The 21078-nt window shown below is 35.7% G+C and overlaps 1 long non-coding RNA gene across 2 annotated transcripts in view; it reads right to left on the bottom strand.

The window, feature by feature from the left end:
* LOC111098468 overlaps positions 1-10292 on the bottom strand; it is an 87948-nt gene extending 77656 nt beyond the window's left edge. For both annotated transcript variants that reach the window (XR_005368363.1, XR_005368365.1), the window contains exon 1: positions 10230-10292. This is a non-coding gene — a long non-coding RNA (uncharacterized LOC111098468). The remainder of the gene's footprint in view (positions 1-10229) is intronic.
* Between the last annotated feature and the right edge of the window lie 10786 nt (positions 10293-21078).

Below are 21078 nucleotides of genomic sequence, written 5' to 3'. Positions count from 1 at the left end.
TATGTCATTAGTTTTAGTCATTTTGACTGGTGTAAGGGGATATCTCATTGTGTGTTTTTTTTTTTTAATTTAAATTCAATTAGCCAACATAGAGTATATCATTAGTTTCAGTTGTAGCATTTAGTAATTCATCAGTTGCATACAATACCCAGTGCTCATCACATCATGTTCCCTTCTTAATGCTCCTTATCCATGTCCCCCATCCCCTTTATCACCTCCCTTCCAGCAACCTTCAGTTTATTTCCTATAGTTAAGAGTGTCTCACTGTTTATCTCCCTTTCTGATTTCTTCCCAGTTTTTTGATTGGATTATTGGTTTCTTGAGTGTTGAGTTGGGTAAGTTCTTTATAGATCTTGGATACTAGTCCTTTATCTCATATGTCATTTGCAAATATTTTCTCCCATTCTGTCGATTGCCTTTAGTTCTGTTGACTGTTTCCTTTGCTGTACAAAAGTTTCTTATCTTGATGAAGTCCCAATAGTTCATTTTTGCTTTTGTTTCCCTTGCCTTTGGAGATGAGCCTAGCAAGAAGTTGCTGTGACCGAGGTCAAAGAGGTTGCTGCCTGTGTTCTACTCTAGGATTTTGATGGATTCCTGTCTCACATTTGAGTCTTTCATCCATTTTGAATTTATTTTTGTGAATGGTATAAGATAATGGTCCAGTTTCATTCTTTTCCATGTTGCTGTCCATTGTCCCAACACCACTTGTTGAAGAGACTGTCTTTTTTTCCATTGGGTATTCTTTCTTGCTTTGTCAAAATCAGTTGAACCATATGATCCTCTCAATAGATGTAGAGAAAGCAACTGACAAAGTACATGCATTTATGATAAAAATCCTCAACACAGTAGGGATAGAGGAAACATATGTCAATAATAATAAAGGCCATATATGAAAGAACCACAGCCAGTATCATCCTCAATGGACAAAACCTGAGAGCTTTTCCTATATGATTGGGAACAATACAGGGATGTCCACTTCAACCACTCTTATTTAACATAGTACTGGAAGTCCTGGCTTTAGCAATTGGACAACAAAAAGAAATAAAATGTATCCAAATCATCATGAAAGAGGTCAAACTGTCACTATTTGCAGACAACATGATAGTCTATATAGAAAACCCAAACGACTTCACCAAAAAATTTTGAGGACTGATACACAAATTCAGTAAAGTTGCAGTATACAAAATCAGCATAGAGACATCTGTTAAATTTCTATACATCAATGATGAAGCAGGAGAAAGAGAAATCAAATAATTTATTCCCTTCATTATTGCAACAAAAACCATAAGGTACCTGAGGAAAAAACCTAACCAAATCGGTAAAAGGCCTGTACTCTGAAAACTATAAACACTTATGATAGAAACTGAAGATGACAAAAGAAATGGAAAACCATTCCATGATCATGGACTGGAAGGGTAAATATTGTTAAAATGTCTATACTACATAAAGCAATCTACACATTTAATACAATTTCTATCAAAATGCAACCAACATTTTTCACAGAGCCAGAACAAATCTTAAACGTGTATGGAGTCACAAAAGACTCCAAATAGCTATAGCAATCTTGAAAAAGGGAAACAAGCTGTAGTGACTCTTAATGACAGAGAACAAGCTGAGGGTTTATGGGGAAAGGTGGTTGGGAATGGGCTGGATGGGTGATGGGTGTTAAAGAAGGCACGTCTTGTTATAGGCACTGGGTGTTGTATATAAGTGATGAATCACTGAATTCTACTCCAGGCATCAATTTTGCCCTATATGTTAACTAATACAAGTTAAATTAAAAAATAATAAAAATCAGTCCATCAATAGAAAAGCAAAGCTGGAGGCATTACAGTTGCAGACTTCAAGTTACAAAGCTGTAGTGATCAAGGCAATATGGTCCAGGCACAAAAACTGGCACATAGATCAATGGAAGAGAGGATAAAACTCAGAAATGAACCTGGGACCTTTTTTGGATATGTTTGTCCAGTATCTGCTATAGGAATTCTGGTATTTCATTTTTTGCTCAATGAAGTCATTTCTTTTTCATGTTTTAGGAGCCATTCCTGAAGCTATTGTAAAGCATCTGATTCTAAACTGTATCTCAATTGAATGTTCTCAAATCAATAAACTCTCCTATATCCAAACTTAAGATTCTGTCCCTTTGTTCAAAATTTTTGGAATCTATTTGCTCATATTCTTTCCCAGTTCCTTAGAATACATTCTGGCCAAGTTATCAGCTCTTCTAAGATGTAATCTCTTTTCCTCCCCTATCAGGTTCATGACCTTAACTCGTTTATGCTGTGAATTAACCCTACTTATATGCCACTGTCTAGGAGAGACATATTCTATGGAGGACACGTGTTTCCATACAGGTGAGAGGCCTCTGCACTGTCTTCAAGAGAATTGGGGTGCTGGCTCTTAACAGGAAGGAGTAGATCACTTCAGCATGGTCAAAGGGTTAAAAGAGATCTGGGAAGTTAAAATGTTTGATAAAATTTACCAGATGTCCCATCCCCAAATATGGCAGGGTCCTCCATTCCACATGTAAGGTGGTGAAGCAGGATTGGGAATGATGGAAAAGCAATTTGCTATGCAGGCATGGAAAAATGTTTCTCAAACCAATAAGGAAGTCTGGAACACATAAGGCCCATCAGAGTTGTCCAACTTTGAGCCAGAATGACTGGACCATTATACCTTTGCCATCAGCCATTGATTATAAGCTGCCCCAAGAAAGGTGTTCTTTTGGACAGAACAGCTCTTTGCAGCTGAGTCAAGCCTGAAGATGATGATATGGTGTCTGCTGTCATGTGAGGCCTGAAGTTAATACTTGTAGTAGGAGAAGATAGTAGGTGCAGTTTTATATCTTTTACACAGATTGGTTACTACAAAATACAGATTTAATAATCTGGAAGTCACATCCATAGAAAATACGTAAATTGAAGCATAAAAAAGAGGAAAAACAAAAACAAATGCATGAGAAGAAATAAAGGCACGTTGAAAATGCAACTGGAATGTAACTGGAGTACCAGAAGAAAAGGAGACATTAGAGGAAGTGCAATATTTACAGTTATAATATCTGAGAGTTTTCCAAATCATTCCAAACTACAGATTCAGGAAGTTTAGCAAAACCCACAAGAAACAATTGCGAAGAAAAGAAAACAAATGAAAACAAAACACATCAAGTATACTTTGGTCAAACTACTGAAGAACAAGGCAAAGTGGAATCTTCAAAGGAACCATGAAGCGGGGGGGGGACAATATATTTTGAGAGCAAAAATAAAAAGAATAAATGCTGAGTTTCATCAGAAACAATGAGAGCCAGAAAATGTGGAATGCATTATTAAATTGTAGAAAGAATATTACTGCCAACCCAGAATTTTATAGGCATTAAATCTATCATTTCACAATGAAAGTAAAACAAAGACATTTTCAAATAAATGAAACTGAGAGTGTTAGTTGTCCTTGCACTGCAAGGAAAAATCCCCTGCAGATGAATTTCGAATCTAAATTATTATACAATAAAAATTGTGGAAGAAACATATGAGGACATATTATTGGCCATGAAGAAGTCAAAGATTTGTTTTTAAAAATTATTAATTAGGCTATAGTAAAATAAGAGCTTATGTTCTTAATTTCTTATCAAAAGATAACAAGATAACAGAAAGGAAGTAAAAAGGCAAGCTATAAAGTAAAAGACATATGTACTAACACATCTGATGAAGGTCACACACTCACATATATATTTAATAGCTGCTAATCAATACCGAAGAGACTAAAAAACCTAATTGAAAAAGCAAAAGTCTTAATCAGGCACCTCTTAAAAGATGGATATCCAAATGACTGATAAATATATAAAAAGGTACTCAACTTTATTGGTTACAAGAAAATGCAAATTAAAACAAAAGCAATACCACTTGTTTGCAAAATGTGGAGTCATTGCACTATCACGCTGGTGGGAATTTAAACCTTTATTACTATTTTGGATATTTGTATCTGCAGGCATCTACTGATGCTAAACATATGTGTACCCTATGAACTTGGAATTCTACTCCAAGGATTATATTCCACAAAATTGATACATATGGTCTCCAAATTCATGTACCTGCATTTTTATCACAGTGCTCCCTACAATAGTGAAAAATTGGGTACTACCCAAATAATCATCAAAGTTAGAATGGATAAATGGTGGCATTTTCGCATAATATACTACCCATGAATTAAAATGAAAGAACTAATATTAAATGCACCCAATATGATGGACTCTAACAAACAGCATAGGTAACAAAACTAGCCAGACACACACAAAAAATACGTACTGTGTGATTCTATTCATATAACGTGCAAATCAGGTATGATAAATATCATTACTTATAAGTGGAGGGTGGATAATAGCTGAATGAGGGCTTCTTGCATGCTGAGATTTTTGGCTTTTGGTTGTGGTCACAGAGCATGTTCCATTTGTGAAATTAATTATGCCTATATTTATGATTTTTGCACTGCTCAGTGGTGTATTTCAATAAAAAATTCAAAGAGAACAGAGAATCTAGAATAACTGTGATTATGTAAAAATTATTAGATACAGGTTCTTGAGCTAGAATATAAAAAGAAGCGTTTAAAAAATATATGTGCACTCACAAAAATCGTAGAAAAAATGTAAATGTTATATGTGGATTATACATTATAAGTGATTCTTAAATTATTTTTGCTCACGTTTTTAAATTAAAAGTTCCGTGGTCTTTGACATAAGCAAGCTTTTATTCTTTAATAAGGACAGAATCATTTTAAAATTTCAGTTAAACAGAGATAATTGTTAGGGTGTTGGTAAAAGTATCTTGTGTCAAATCGTGGCTACTTTACTACAAAATTTCTATTTGCTAAAAAGAACTCTTATGGTTGTTTCTTGTTATTGTTATTTCAATTATTTTATTGTGATTAGTTGGTAGAAAGACACACAAAAGGCCCATATCGTAGTGCAGTCACTGATTTCAGAACCTAATAAGGTTGGTATTTTTAACATCTGCCTTGGTCTTTCTATCAGCCCAGGCTGTGTGCCTGACACACCAAGACCAGTCTCTCTTCATTTAATCTCCCTGCTAGGCTTTTCCTTCTGCCTCTGAAGTTATGCTTTATTGCCTCAAGTTCTACATCAAGATTCTCGAAGTGTTTCATCTTCCCTCCATCATAGTCATTGCCTCCACTTTAGCTGCCACACTAGAACGGTTCTATAACCCTATTATCAGGATGCCTGGGGGGCTCAGCGGTTGAGCCTCTGCCTTGGGCTCAGGGCATAACCCCTGGGGTCCCAGGATTGAGTCCTGCATTGGGCTCCCCCGCAGGGAGCCTGCTTCTCCCTCTGCCCGTGTCTCTGCCTCTCTGTGTCTCTCATTAGTAAATAAAAATTTAAAAAAAAACTATTATCTTTCCTTCTAAATTACTTACATAGATTGCATGAACTACATACATGCATGTGCTCACGAACACACAATCTAAAAGAAAAAGCAAAATATAAAATGAAATCACACTCATAGTATTAGCTCTCAAATTTTTTTTTTTTTTTTTAGAGTTGTATTTATTTATTCCTGAGAGACACACACACAGAGGCAGAGACACAGGCAGAGGGAGAAGCAGGTACCTCACAGTGAGCCCGATGCAGGACTCGATTCCAGGACCCCAGGATCATGCCCTGAGCCCAAGGCAGAGGCTCAACTGCTGAGTCACCCAGGGGTCCCTAGCTTTCAACTTTTGAAGCCGATAGCCACAATGCCTCAGTTTGCACCCCGACTCTAACACTTGTTAGCTGTGTCACCTTAGGTATGATACAACTCATCTGCTCTTCATGTGCTTGTGAATCAGAAATAAAGAAAGTAACTTATGAAATTATGTTCTTATGAGGACAGCAGGATGTGATTTATGTAAAGTCATTGAAACAGGGTTTAGTACATCCAAAGCATCATAATGGTTTGTTTTCATGCTATTATTAATATAATTTGTATTGTGATTTTTATTTATTATTATTATTTTTTAATAGAGAGGGAGAGACGTTGGTGGTGGAGGGAGGCAGAGAGAGAGAGAGAATCCTAGTCAGGCTCCACCCTCAGTGCAGAGCTGGATCTCACAACTCGGGGGACATGACCTGAGCCAAAATCACAAGTCCAGGGCTTAACCAACTGAGCCACCCAGACACCCCTCTCCCAACTCGCTTTCTATTTGTTTTTTTTTTCATAGTTAAGAATATACCAAATAGTTTACCTGTATCCTTATTTCAAACTTAGGAGTTATTTCAGAATTTTTTCAAGTCATTAAGTAGCTTTTCATTCATTACAATTTTCTTTCGAGGTGACATAATTGCCTTATTTTTCTTTTGGTTAGATATCTAGGTCTTTATTTCTTTTTTGCAAATTTACATAATCCTGAAATTATCATGTTTGTGCAAAAATGTTTATCTGCATTTGGGAGTACTTCTTCAAGGTGGATTAAAATAAATGGATTACTAAGTGAAAAAGTAAGACAATTAAAAGCATTTATGTCATGCGTAAAATAAAAAAAAACATACTGGACATGTGTTTGTATAGAAAATAGTGCCATCTTGTACAGAAAAAAATGCCATCTACTATTACTTTCTGCAATAATGACAATTTTCTATAATCAGCTATGTCCAATATAAAGACTATGAGCCATGTGTGGCTATCGAATTCTTAAATGGGGCTAGTATGACCAAGAAACTGAATTTATGTGATTATGTGACTGGGTGTGATTAGTGGCTATGGGCAACACAGTGTCCATACTTCTGCAACTTCCATCCAAGTCACTCGTAGCATTGACAAAAACTCCCTGTTCTTGCTTGGTAACACTCCTCTGACGTGTGATAATGTTGCACTAATAATCACAATTTTCATTATTCCTGTATTTTTAAAATAGCTTACCACATTTTTATGAATACCTAACAATATGATGCTTAGTTTTGCTCATTTATGATCTTCAGGAAATAATCATCTTTATCCACCTTTCTCTTTATTTTTTCTGGTTTATACACCATATCTAAGATTTATCCATGTTGTCCTACGTAGTAGTTTGTTCATTCCCAGAGCTTATAGTATTCCATCTTGTGAGTTTACCACAATTTCTCTATTATACAGTTAAAAAGCATTTAGTCTAAGTTATTTACTGTTAGGCTGTGAGGAATTATGTGCATTTCTCATGGTGCATATTTTTTTTAGTTCTAGCAGGATATAAGACTAAGGAATGAAACTGTTGGGTCATAATATAGCCATGTATTCAAATTTTCTGTATCATTTTAAATTGTATTTCAAAACAATTATACCAGTTAATATTTCCACCCAAACACTTATCTGCGTTCTTTATGTTCCACGCTATTATCAACACTTTGTTCTGCGGGTCTTTTAAAATTCAATTTGCCAACATACAGTACATCTTTAATTTCAGATGTAGTTCTCAATAATTCATCAGTTGCATAGAACTCCTAGTGCTCATCACAATCACTTACCCTCCTTAATGCCCCTCACTGACTTTCCCCAACTCCCATCGACTTCCCCTTCAGCCACTCTCAGTTTTCCAGAGTTAAGAGTCTCTCATGGGGATCCCTGGGTGGCGCAGCGGTTTGGCGCCTGCCTTTGGCCCAGGGCGCGATCCTGGAGACCCAGGATCGAATCCCACATCAGGCTCCCGGTGCATGGAGCCTGCTTCTCCCTCTGCCTGTGTCTCTGCCTCTCTCTCTCTCTCTCTGTGACTATCATAAATAAATAAAAATTAAAAAAAAAAAAAAAAAAAAGAGTCTCTCATGATTTGCCTTCCTCTCTGATTTTTTCCCCATTCAGTTTTGCAGGCCTTTTTCATTTCAAATAGAAGTAGTATTATTAGAGGGATACCTGGGGGGCTCAGTGGTTGAGCACCTGCCTTCGGCTCAGGGGTGACCCTGGAGTCCTGGGATCGAGTCCCACGTCAGGCTCCCTACATGGAGCCTGCTTCTCTCTCTGCCTGTGTCTCTGCCTCTCTCTGTGTGTCTCTCATGAATAAATAAATAAAATCTTTAAAAAAGTAGTAGTATAGGTACAGATTGTAGTCCTAATTGCATATTTGATTATTAATGAGGTTGGCTATCTCTTCATGTTATTAGTCATTACTATTTTCTTTTTTGCCCTATGTTTGTTCATGCCTTTTATTTATTTTTTCTATTTGTTTGATAATTGCATAGATACATATGAATTCCTTATGTGTTTTTAGTTTAATAGAATGATATACTTTATAGATAATTTTCCTAATTTGTAGTCTGTATGTCAAATAATTCATGGTATCTTCTGACAAATTCAAAATTGAAAAATGACACCTCTCAATCTTTCCCTTTTTTATTTTTTTATTTTTAATTTTTTTAAATTTTTGTTTTCAATCTTTCCTTTGATTGTGATTGTATCTTGGGTCTTGCCTAAGAAATCATTCCATATCTATGGACTATGTACCTATAATCCTCTCAATTGTTTATGTATTCAAAAATTTTCATTTTCATATTAAATCTTTAGCTAATTTTAAATTCATTTTCTGTAAGTATTGCAGTAAGAATCCAATTTCATATGCCCCAGAGAACTCAACTGTCTCATAACTATGCCCTGCTTTTTCCAGTGGTTTATAATGGTGCTTCTTTTAAAACAAATTTTCACATATAAATGAATCTGTTTTGGCTCTCTTTTCTGTCCACGGTTTAATTTTTCTAGTTTTATGCAACCATTACAGTTTTAATCACAATAACTTTAGAATGGATTTTGATAGCTGTGAAGGAAAAATTATCACCTCACTTTCTTCTCTTGTAGTTTCTTGCCTTTCTGTCATTTGCTCTACTACCTAACTTTTATAAGTATGTGTCAAGTTATCTAATTATTACTACTAAGATTTTGGAAGGGTGTTCTGCATGTTTCCTATTTTGATATTAACATTAGTAAGTAGAGAAATCTAAAGCCATGCATGTCTAGATATAAATTAAAAGGAGTTTGAAGGGGCAGCTGGGTGGCATGGTCAGTTAAGTGTCTGGATCTTGGTTTCAGCTCAGGTTGTGACCTCAGAATCCTGAGATCTAGCCTCATCAGGCTTTATGCTCAGTGCAGAGTCTGCTTAAGGCCTTTTCGCCCTCTCCCTCTGGCCCTCACCCCCTGCTCACATTCTCTTTTTCTAAATTAAATAAATAAATCTTTAATAAAAGGAGTTTGAAGATTTGTATAGTAATCATATATTTCCCCTGTTGTCCCACTATTGATTTTTTCACTATAAAAAAATCAATCTCTTGAAAGTTCATATATAAATGTGAAATCTCTAAATTCATTTCTAATTATTCTCATGAGTTAGGAACTTAGAATGAAGAGCTACTATACTAAAGGTAAAAACAACAACAACAACAACAACAACAAAAACAAAACAACAACAACAAAAAAACCAACAACAATAAAAAAAACATTTTCCCAAAGTTGGAACTCCACAGTAGTTTCTGAAATCATCTGTTAAATACTAAGTTCAGTGACAACTGAGGAATATATACAGTATTCCTTACTAAAATCTTTAGAGAGCTACCTTCTCATCTTGTGTAAGTTCATTTCCTGGGGACATCATCGTGTCTTTGCCATGTTTTTTGTATAACAATAATATTAGCAGAGAACATAACTGAACACATACAAAATACCAAGAGCATGATTTTGTTTAATTTTCATTTGAGCCATCATAACCAATAGATGATGACTCAGAAACTCAAAGGTGTCAATTACATTCCTCCTTAGTCACCAGTCCCACTAGTAAGTGAGAAAATTTGCATTTAAACCTAAATTTATTTGGCAGAAAGGTGAAAAATGTGGTTAAATTAAGAGCTGAAAAAAAAGTATGCGAAAAAAAAAAAGTATGTGGATGTGGCATCTCAGCTTTGGTTGAATAATCATGGCTCCTCCCACCGCCATCCAGTATATCCACATTCTAATCCTCAGAAAGTGTTATGGTTATATTAAAGATCCTGAGATGGTGAGGTTATTCTATATTATCTGCATGGGCTTGATATAATCATAATGGTCCTTATTTAAGAGAGACAGATCAGAGAGGTAGTAGGAAATGGAATGACCAGAGAAGGAGGTTGAACTGTTGCAAGTGACAGGTCATAAGCCAAGACACTTGGCCTCCAGGGGCATCTAGAAGTTGGCCTCTACAGGCTTCTAGAAAACCATCTAGAGGTTGGAAAGGACAAGGAAACAGATTCTTACCTTAGAGCCCCCAGCCAGAAATAGTCATGCTGACGCCAATTTTCAACTTCAGACCCTCAGAACTGTAAGATAAAAATGGGTTGATTTTTTAAAGCCATTGAGTTTATGGTATTTTGTGACATTAACAATAGCGAACGAGTGCAGTTTGCTTTACTTAAGTAAACACAGCATGAATAGTACATCAGTGACTAGCTCTAGATGAGGCAGAAACATTTTCATTTCCTGAACTAATATGTAAGAAGGTTTCCTAATGAACACCTGTTACTAAGAAGATGTCTCCTTTGGGAAATGTATACAGTGGACTTTAAATATCATCAAGCCTTTCCAGATGAAGTCTTTCTCCTTGGTTGGTTCTCATTTCAAAAACATTTGTGTTTTTTTCCTTCACAGCCTATTGAGCTTTGTCATGCTGGAGACTTCCTGCAGCTTTCCTGCCACTGCAACAAAATGATAGGAGTATCAGCACCAGTGGGAGCCAAGGCTTCAAAAACCTATTTAAGCCATTACATGGACACCCCGCAAATCTACACAGGAATACAAATCTGTCAGCCTTGGTCACTATGAAGCCAGTAAACTGAAGTCTTATTTACATACTCTCTATCATCAGACCTTCTGTAACAAAAACAGTTCATGGCCATTCTGCAGAGGTTAGATACTTCTGAGGTGTTTCTATTATTTTATGGAGTCAGTCCTTAATTGGAAATGGAATTATGAAAGATAGGTCAGGTGGAGTAAGATAGGCAAGGTGTTGTGGGTTTGTAGCTATCAGTGCAAGACATCCCTCATTGTCTCTGTGGTCTCTCTTGGGTGTCTCCCAGGGTTCATACTGCAGGGGAGAGCTCGTTGTTAGCACATACAAAATTTATAGATCATTCTTCAAGACTCTGCCGGGGAAGTTCCATCATTCTCATCTCTGTAACTTTAGGCAAAGTTTGCATTCTAGTGTCAATAACCAATTCCAGCAGTGTGTCAGGAGAAGTTCCAGAAATGCTTGCCAGGAAGTTAATTCCTAACACACGGGGGAGTGCTTCCATGTTAATAAATTCTCCTCCATCCAGCTTCGTAGTCTATATTTTTACCCTGGTTCAAAGCCACATGATCCACATTATATATGTTCATTCAGTTCCTGCCTAAATATATAAATAGATTTTATATGTGTGTGTGTGTATATATATATATATATATATATATATATATATATATATATATAGTGACTAGGTCTTGCAATTATTTCAGAACAACTACTATTTTCTCCTGGAACACAGACTAAATTCTTCCTCTCTGACTGACTGTCTAGAAGCAAGGAGGAGAGCAAGCGGAACAAGCTTCAGAGGAGGACTAGCATCATCTTGCAAAGCTGCCTAAGGTGGTACCTTTGCTGGTTCCACATGCAAGTTGAGGTTGTAATCACCTAACAAGGATGAGGGATCTTCTCTGTTTCAATAAGCTCAAAAGAAACTGTGGTTTTAAGATTTTTGTGGATCATCCAAACCAGTTTCTCCATTCCAAAGTTCAGGTTTCCAATCAAGACTTGGACTACTGCATAAGAAATCTGTTAATGGTGCAAAATAAGTCTCCTCTGCAGTTTGTCACATTTAGAATGAAATCCTGGGACAAATTTTCGGCACAATTCTACTAGAGTTGCAAGACATGAGAATTACCCTGGAGGCCTTCTGAGTGATACGGGTTCATATTTAACTGACCTGAGCCTATCTTTTTTTTTCCTCCAAGTCTTCTAAAGTAGTTAACAAAAGTCAGCCAATTTCACACATCTTTAAATAACATCCCAAGGCTTTCATTATCTCAAGGCCCAAAGCCTTATCAGCTTTATCTTCCATATTTGCCTCATTGCATATCAATACCTAGGTAAGTTTTAGTCATTGTGATGCTAGCATATGCAGGTATTATCACCATTTGCTTCCCATCAGAAAAGGGGGTCCTGGCTTCTGTTAAGTTTTTTAGTCCCCAAATCCTATCCTAGCATCCTAGAGATCCATTTCCAGGGCTACTTCCAGTGCCAACAGTTTTAGCTTGACTTTTCTGCACTATTTACCACCTGCCTTTGAAAAAGCAACTTAAGGAGGGAAACCCAACATAAGGTCACTATTGAAAGCAACTGGAGCTGTTGTTCCTCCTGGGACTGTAGTGAAGCCTAGAGAATGACTCAGAATTACTCAACAATGAATTGGCTTAGGGGGACATTTATTCTTTGCCTACTGTCCCCAGCTCCACATTGGTTGAGCATTGCCTATGGTGCATTATTACTATGCATTGCTGGGCTGTGATGTTCCAGTATGCATGACTAAGGTAAAAGAGCCAGTTTTAGCTTAAGGTTAGACACTTGGAACATAAGGCATGCTGAATCCTGCACAACGGTGTCAGCTGCTGGTCAAATATGGCCATGGGTGATGACAAGGAAATGAGAAGTAGAACACATGAAGTATCCTATACATAAGCCTGTTGAGCAATACACACGTTTTGCACAGCTTTTAAAAAGTATGCATGCAAAATGAAATTTATTTAAACATACACATTGAATGAATTGGCAACTAGCTAAACAAACAGATTTTTTTTTTTTTTTGAAAATTCACACAGAGATTTCTTACTGAGGGGAGATAGAAGTAAAACGGTGACTATCTTTATTAGTTGATTTTCCTGAAATTTTGGACAGTGCTAGACATTAAGTCTGTACAAATAGATTACTATCTTAGTAAGATACTCTGTTTTTAAGACAGCGTTGTAAGAAAAGTAACATTCAAGGCTCTTTCTCTTTCTGTGTCTAATCTTGGTGAGACAGCTTGGTTCATTCCCTAGCATCCTATTGCTTCAATTAGTTGCTAGGTGATGGATGCCATTCTATAGTAGCTGGCCATCTTTAGTACTGCAGACAGCAGGATTTCCGGGACCAGGGCCAAACTGAGCTCTGAAGTGTTTAATAATGTGCCAATATTTAAACAATCCCTTGGCCGTATCTATTACCTTATAAATACTATTCATTTTTATTTAACCCAAAGAAAGTTCAGGAGTCTTATTAATTTTGGATGCAAGAAGAGACAGGAGTTTTGAAAAGCCATAGATGAATGAAAAATATATTAATTAAATAGATAATATTTAAAGGTAAGGTAATTGGTTTTCCATTCTTAATTTGTAATACAATCCAGGCTAAAGAACTATTATTAAAGAGAATTTCAGTCTTGTATTTTCTCTTTCTGATTAAATGTTCATGTCTCCATTCTGGTAAGCTTTTCCCTCATTAGCTTCACATTTATGTCATCAGTAATAACAATAAGTATAATGTCATGCACATCTGTTATGAGCCATAGATAGCATTTCATAACAATGATTCTTAAGTCATGGTATGCTAATTCACGTTCAAAAGAAAGAAAGAAAGAAAGAAAGAAACAAAGAAAGAAAGAAAGAAAGAAAAGAAGGGAAGGAGGAAATCAAATGTAGATTTAAGCACATAACCAGTGAAATAAAAAAGTCTATGCCACTAATCCATGTATTTTCACATGTTCCCAAGCATTTTTTTAAATGCTGCAATAATTTTGTGCATATTAAGTTTGAAAATGACATTAAATGGTTTATATTATCATTAAAATTATATAAAATAGAGGTTTTTTTAAATAAAAAGAATTCTTTGCTAGCAAAGATGAAACTTAAAAACTAAGGATAATTAATATTTCTAACATCACTTTCCAAAAATCCACACTTTAAAACCAACCCTACATAGCTATAAGCTTGTGCAGTATGTACAGGGCATAAGGTCCTTGAAAAATTAAAATTTACACAAATCCTCAATCTTTATTTACCAGCATTTATTTCTCTCTCCCTCATATATATATATGAAATATGTGTAATATAATATTGGAATTTAATTAGCACTCATTAAAATAAGCCATCTTGGTCACTATATCATATCATGATGGTGGTCTAGGAGATATCAATGGGAAAAAATGATTTGTAAACCTAATGTCTTATAGAAATGTTATATTTAGAAAAAAATCCACATCACAGTGAAAATTACTACCACATCTTATAAAGACATTATACATAGAGAAATCATGCACAAAATCAAGTAATTTCTGCTGAATGATCCAATAAATAAAGTCTGGCTTTACTGTTCTAGAACACACCATTTTTTATATTTGATCAATTACTTTAAAAAATGTCACGTTTCAGATTGCTTTAGATTTAAAATATGATTTTCTTGCATAACATTTTTTGTTGTCTTAGAGCATCAACTTCACCTTCTCAATTCCTGTTGAAGAAATACATACATACATTTATTTTTTATAATAAATTTATTTTTTATTGGTGTTCAATTTACCAACATACAGAATAACACCCAGTGCTCATCCCGTCAAGTGCCCCCCTCAGTGCCCGTCACCCATTCACCCCCACCCCCCGCCCTCCTCCCCTTCCACCACCCCTAGTTTTTTTCCCAGAGTTAGGAGTCTCTATGTTCTGTCTCCCTTTCTGATATTTCCCACACATTTCTTCTCCCTTCCCTTCTATTCCCTTTCACTATTATTTATATTCCCCAAATGAATGAGACCATATAATGTTTGTCCTTCTCCGATTGACTTCACTCAGCATAATACCCTCCAGTTCCATCCATGTTGAAGCAAATGGTGGGTATTTGTCATTTCTAATAGCTGAGGAATATTCCATTGTATACATAAACCACATCTTCTTTATCCATCATCTTTCAATGGACACCGAGGCTCCTTCCACAGTTTGGCTATTGTGGACATTGCTGCTAGAAACATCGGGGTGCAGGTGTCCCAGCGTTTCATTGCATCTGTATCTTTGGGGTAAATCCCCAACAGTGCAATTGCTGGGTCGTACTGGGATATAGTTCACTTACCTCTGGATTCGTATGTTGTATTAACCCATGTTTACTACTTTCCTGGGAGAATATGGGAGGTAAAGCTTCCAAATCCTAGAAATTTGCAAAAAACATGTTTCCGCTCTTTTTTCTAATGTTCTTACAATGTATTAGAAATCAAAAAATGTGATTGGTTATCAAAATTTTCTAATACATATCCAGGTGTGTGCCTTTTCTCTTCCATTCTTGACATACTGGGGTCCCTGTCAAATGTGAAGATTCAAGTCTTACAGACTCTTCCTTGAAAGCAATTGCTTTTCTTTTATTGCTTTGATTATTTATGCTTCTACTTCCAGACTTTCTTTTATGTCATCATTTTAGCATCTGTATCTATAGGAGTTATCTCTACTGTGTAACAAATTAGACCAAAATTTACTTTAGAATAACAAACATTATCTCACAGTTTCTATGGGCCAGAATTCTAAACCTGGCTTTGCTGGATGCCTTTAAGTTTTTGCCATATTCTACTCTTTTAGAATTCAGTCATTAGGTCCCACTCACCCTCTAGGGATGAGGAATACACAAAGGCGTTAGGACTAGGACCTGAGGAACTCTGGGAGTTATCTGAGGACTGTCATTCACAGTGTCTCCTCTGGCACTCAAAGCATTTATATTGCTTCAGTATCCAAAATCTCATTTCCTAAATCAGGTCTAAGTATAGATGAAGCTCTTTGGACATAGTTCCTCTTGATCTGTTGTCCTATAGAATTAGAGAAAGTATCTGTCCCCACATTTCCAGTGTACAATGGTGATGAGGGAAAGTAGAGATAGTAATAAGAGAAGATGCTATTTTAAAAATGGGGAAAAGGAGAGGGGTAAAGGAAGTCATCGATTCATAGCGATTCTGAAGCTCTGGTACATAAATGCCAGAATTATTCTGATGAAGTCGTAAGGTCAAGGAAAAATCCTTCAGATTTCTGGCCTCTGTACTCAGGTCCTTGTTTCCATCTCCTGCCACATTCTTCCTTTATCAGGAAAGGTGGAAACTAGTTTGAAGCTGAGTGGTGTCGGCCTGCTTCCTGCTAGAAGAATTTTGGAGAGCCAACGCCTGTGTTCATTTGGATGTGTCTCTAACCATTTTGATCCACGCTTAGGGTTTCTGCAAAAACAGTCTCTCAAAATCTTTGTGGATTTTCTGTGAATCTCAGTGGAGCTTACTCTTTTAAACAAATGCCTTAAAAAAAATCTTTGAGGTAACCTGTTAAACTTCTTGAAGGTCTGTCCTTTGATTAAGAGGATCTGCGAGTGACTCCATGCAATCTCTTCAAGAGTCCATTTGTGTGAATGAATAGTCATACTCTGAGGAGACAGACATGTTAGATCTCTCTGAGACCTTAACCAAACATTTTGTAGTTATACTCTCAGCTTCTCCTCTAGACCACATTTTTCTGGCAGATGTTGAATTAAATATTCTCTTAGAAGCACTCTAAATATTGGCATGGTTTTCAATCTGGAAGGCTTACAGTTTTCAAAACCATCAAGTCCTGCTTCCTTTCTTTTCTTTCTTTTCTTTTCTTTTCTTTTCTTTTCTTTTTTCTGGGCGGGGGGCCGGTATGGAATGGGAAGGGGTCACTGTGGGCTGAGGGTATGGTGCGTTTCTTTTCTTCTCTTTTTCTCTTTCTTTTCTTTCTTCTTTTCTTTCTTTTTTTTCTTTATATTTTCTTTTCTTTTCTTTTCGTTTTCCTTTCTTTTCTTTTCCTTTTCTTTCTTTTCTTCTTTTCTTTTTCTCTTTCTTTCTTTCTTTCTTTCTTTCTTTCTTTCTCTTTCTTTCTTTCTTTCTTTCTCTTTCTTTCTTTCTTTTCTTTCTTTCTTTCTTTCTTTCTTTTTTTTGCTTAATTGTCTTTTCTACAACTGATCTCTGTCCTCTGACATTTTATTATAAGCAGCAAGATATAACCAGATGGAACTTATAACACTTTGATTGAAAATTTACTTAGATAAGTCACACACTTTTTACTACACACACTTTTTAAAATATTTTATTTATTTATTCATGAGAGACACAAAGAGAGAGAGAAGCAGAGACACAGGCAGAGGGAGAAGCAGGGGAGCCCGGTGCAGGACTCAATCCTAGGACCCCGGGACCATGACTGAGCCAGAGGGAGATGCTCAACCATTGAACTACCCAGGCATCCTTACTACACAAATTTTCTGATTTCCATATTTCTGCAGGTGATATTTTTGCTACTTTTCTTCTACTCTATACAAAGGATTCATCATTTTTTCAGTTTTCAATGGCATGTTCCTCATTCTCTTTTGAGACATCACAGGCAGCATCACCAAAGTCCAGGTTTCTACTAATGGTCTATTAGACACAATTTTGGTTTTCTTTAATATGCTGTCCAAAATCCTTCTTATATCCACTCACTGCCCAGGTCCCAAGCCAATTCCACATTTTTATGTATTTACGAAAGTACCCAACTTCTGGTATTAAAATCTATATCATTATGTGTACTATGCAACAAGTTGCTCCCAAATAAGGCAGCTTAAAAAGACAAATATTGATTATCTCATAGTTTCTAGGAGTCTAGAAACTAGGATCAGCGTAGATTTGTGTGTGTGGACTAAGGTTGCAAGTAAGCTTTATTAAGCTTTCAGCCAAGGCTGCAGCAGCAGAGGGGGATCTGCTTCCAAGAACAGCTTCATTATTAGCAGGATTCAGTTCCTCTCTGTACTGAGGTCTTGCTTCCTTGCTGCACAGCCTCTTCATAGAGCAGCACGAAACATAAGAGCGTCCTCAGAGAGTGAGTGCAAGAGAGGGGGGCAGCAATCAAGACAGAAGCCAGACTTCGTGCTCTAATCTGGGAAATGACATCTTCTCATATTTTGTGCATTCTATGTTTAGCAGGAAGCAAGGATAGGAATTATTTGGGAGCAGCATAGAGGTTATCTGTAGTAGAACTAAATTTCCCTGATTATTAACTATCATCTCTACTTTCCATCTATATGTGTGTCTTTCTCTTTGTATGCCTTTCTGTGAAAAACAAAACAAAACAAAACTACAAGTGAACTCCTGTAGAGTTATAAAATAGTCAAGAAAAGAGAAAATCACATCCAGCCTTGATCAGAAATAATTCTTGGTAACCCCTTTTGCCTTTTTTAGAGGTTTTAAAGTGACATTCAAATGATTCAGCAAAAGAGTATACACAAAAGTACTTGCAAAAACGTACATTTAAGCACATGGGTAAAGAGAGAGAAAGAAAAGTAGATCCAACTATATATATTACCAATTGATCTTTGGTGAAGGCAAAGATCATATGGATTTTACTTTTAATCATTCCTTCAACTTTTCTGTAAGCTTGACATTTTTCAAAATGAAAAGCTGGGGGAAAAGCAAAACCCCTACTTAAGGTTTAAAATAACACATGAAAGTTTTTCAAAGGTAGGGACCATTTTATAGAAAATAAGACATTGGGACAAGCTAGCATTTAAACTTTCATAATTTTATTTCAATAAAAATAAGGCATTATAAGACATACTTTGTATCACAAAGTATTTTAACATAGTAATTTTGATTTACTAATCAGTATGACTAAATATCGAATTTTAAAATATTTTCTGTTAAATGCCTTGATAGTGTTACATATGCAGAGTAAGTTCAGGCTTATTATTTTGTTATTGTAAAACGATAACTATCAACAGAGCTATTTTATTTTAAGAAGTCCTAGCCCTGAACTTACCCATTTTATCAGTCCAAGCTTTAGGCATTGCCTTTAAGTTCATATTCTGCTTTTCTCTCAAGGTCAATCATGAATCTTATTTTTTATATCTTCCTTTTATGCTTCAAATACTGCCCCTTGTCATCCTCGCCCCTACCACTATTGTATCTAGGTAGGTTACCATTATCTATCACAGTGTTTAATGTAAGAGCTTTTAACCCGTCTCTGGGCCTGAAGACTTGCTCTCTCAAGTCCAATATCAGGAAGAAAATCAAAATTATTTTTGTAATGCAAATCTAATTATGTTCAACAGTCCAATAAAACAGTTTGGATGTCTTTCCAGGGATCCTGTGATTAATTCAAAATGCGCTAAAATGCTTTCGAGGTCCTTTTGGATATAACTTCTGGTTTCCTTTTTAGCCTCATCTCTGGCTACTGTCTTCCTTAGAATATGTTCCTAAATCACTAAACTTGTTCAGTTTCTTGAATATTGTGTGTTCTTTCATCACACGGCCTTTGCATTTATTGTGCCTTCTGTGTTAAACAGTCCTATTATCCTTTCCCCAAGAATATCTGCTTATCTTGTAGGTATCAGAATAGATAGGAAGTTTTCTGAGGTCAAGGTTTTGTTTACACCCTATATGTTCCTAAAGCATCTTGTAATTCTTTTACTGTAACACTTATTAAGTCCTATAATTTGTTAAATTTTTGTGATTTTCCTAGTAGATAAGAACAAGTCTTGCAGCGAAAGTAGGATCTAATCTATTAACTCATCCTAGTGTCACCAGTGCTAACATAGAGAACATATTTGATAATATAAAATAATAAAATTGGTGAGTTCAAATTTTATTGAGTAATAACTATATTGTAACCTCTGTACAAAGCACATCAAATGGATTATTTTACTTACTGCTCAAAACCAATCTTTACAGTAGATAGAATTATTTTCATGATGAAGGAATAAATGCAGAAGTGTTCAATTAGTGAAGGGCAAAGAGAACTTAACATTTAAACTCATACAATTAGCTGCAGATTGCAAGATGTCTATTACTAAGCTACAAAAAAATAAGGAGATACTAGCGATATGTCTGCACAAAAGTAATGAAACACTTGTGAGAATATCTATCTATCCTTGGATTTGGAGAGAGATTTATCTCTAACTTCATAAAAATTACTTCTGCATAAAATTACATTATCATTCTTCATAAAAATTACTTCTGCATAAAAATTACATTATCATATCCATGTTTTTAAGAAGGCTATTTTATTGGACACCCCTTATTGTTTAAAAGTCTAGTCTCTCTTAAAAAAAAATCTAAAAAAATTTAGTCTCCTTTGTGTGAGGCAAAAGTACTTACCCTCAGACCTTCTATAGTTTCATACCATTTAATATTAGTTAGCACCTCTGAAATGATACAGACTAAGTTTAATTAATATTCTGTATGAATAGCCATTCACATTTCTAATGTTAGTGGTCATACCTTATATTGTTATCTTGGCCTCCAAACACAATTTATTTGAGTAAATGTCAAATGTATTGTTTTTGTTATTATTTTAAAGTCATTTAGAAACTTAAATAAACTTAATTAAATCCAAGAAACATCCACATACCTATGAAACATTTTTATGTTGACCTCGTCCTATATGCACTCCTTCAGAGATGCATAATTCTTTATCCTTACTAATGTAATAGTAAGTAAATAAAAAATAGTAAGTGTAATGATTATGCGAGTCACAAAGCCCAATATTGTAATGAACCCATGTGACACCATCAACCCAACCCAAGGACTAGAACTCTGTCATTAACTTGTACCTGCTTGTACCCATCCTCACCATCCTCCTCTTGCCTTTCCCCCACCAGAGGTCACCACTAGCCTAAATATGCCTTTATCATTGTCAACTTTTATAAAATATATTCATTTCATGTAAGTGTATTCCTAAGCAAAGTATTGTTGATACCATTTATATTTGAGCTTTGTAGAAATGGCATTATAGTAACAGAATCTGATGGGCCTATTCTTGTCTCTCTCATCTTTATAGGTTTTTTTTTTGTATATTTTTTATTGGAGTTCGATTTGCCAACATATTGCATAACACCCAGTGCTCATCCCATCAAGCCCTTCCACTACCTTTTGTTCGTTTCCCAGAGTTAGGAGTCTCTCATGGTTTGTCACCCTCTTTGGCTTTTCCCACTCATTTTCAAAAACATCTTTATGTGTGGCTGTAGTTTATTCACCTTTGCTTGTATATGATAGTCCGTGCAGAGAATATACCAAAACATACATGTTCATCCTCTCGA

Source organism: Canis lupus, chromosome 13, assembly GCF_011100685.1.
Source record: "Canis lupus familiaris isolate Mischka breed German Shepherd chromosome 13, alternate assembly UU_Cfam_GSD_1.0, whole genome shotgun sequence".
Classification (NCBI taxonomy): domain Eukaryota; kingdom Metazoa; phylum Chordata; class Mammalia; order Carnivora; family Canidae; genus Canis; species Canis lupus.
Note: the sequence above shows the minus strand (reverse complement) of the source record. Positions and strands in the feature narration are given on the sequence as shown.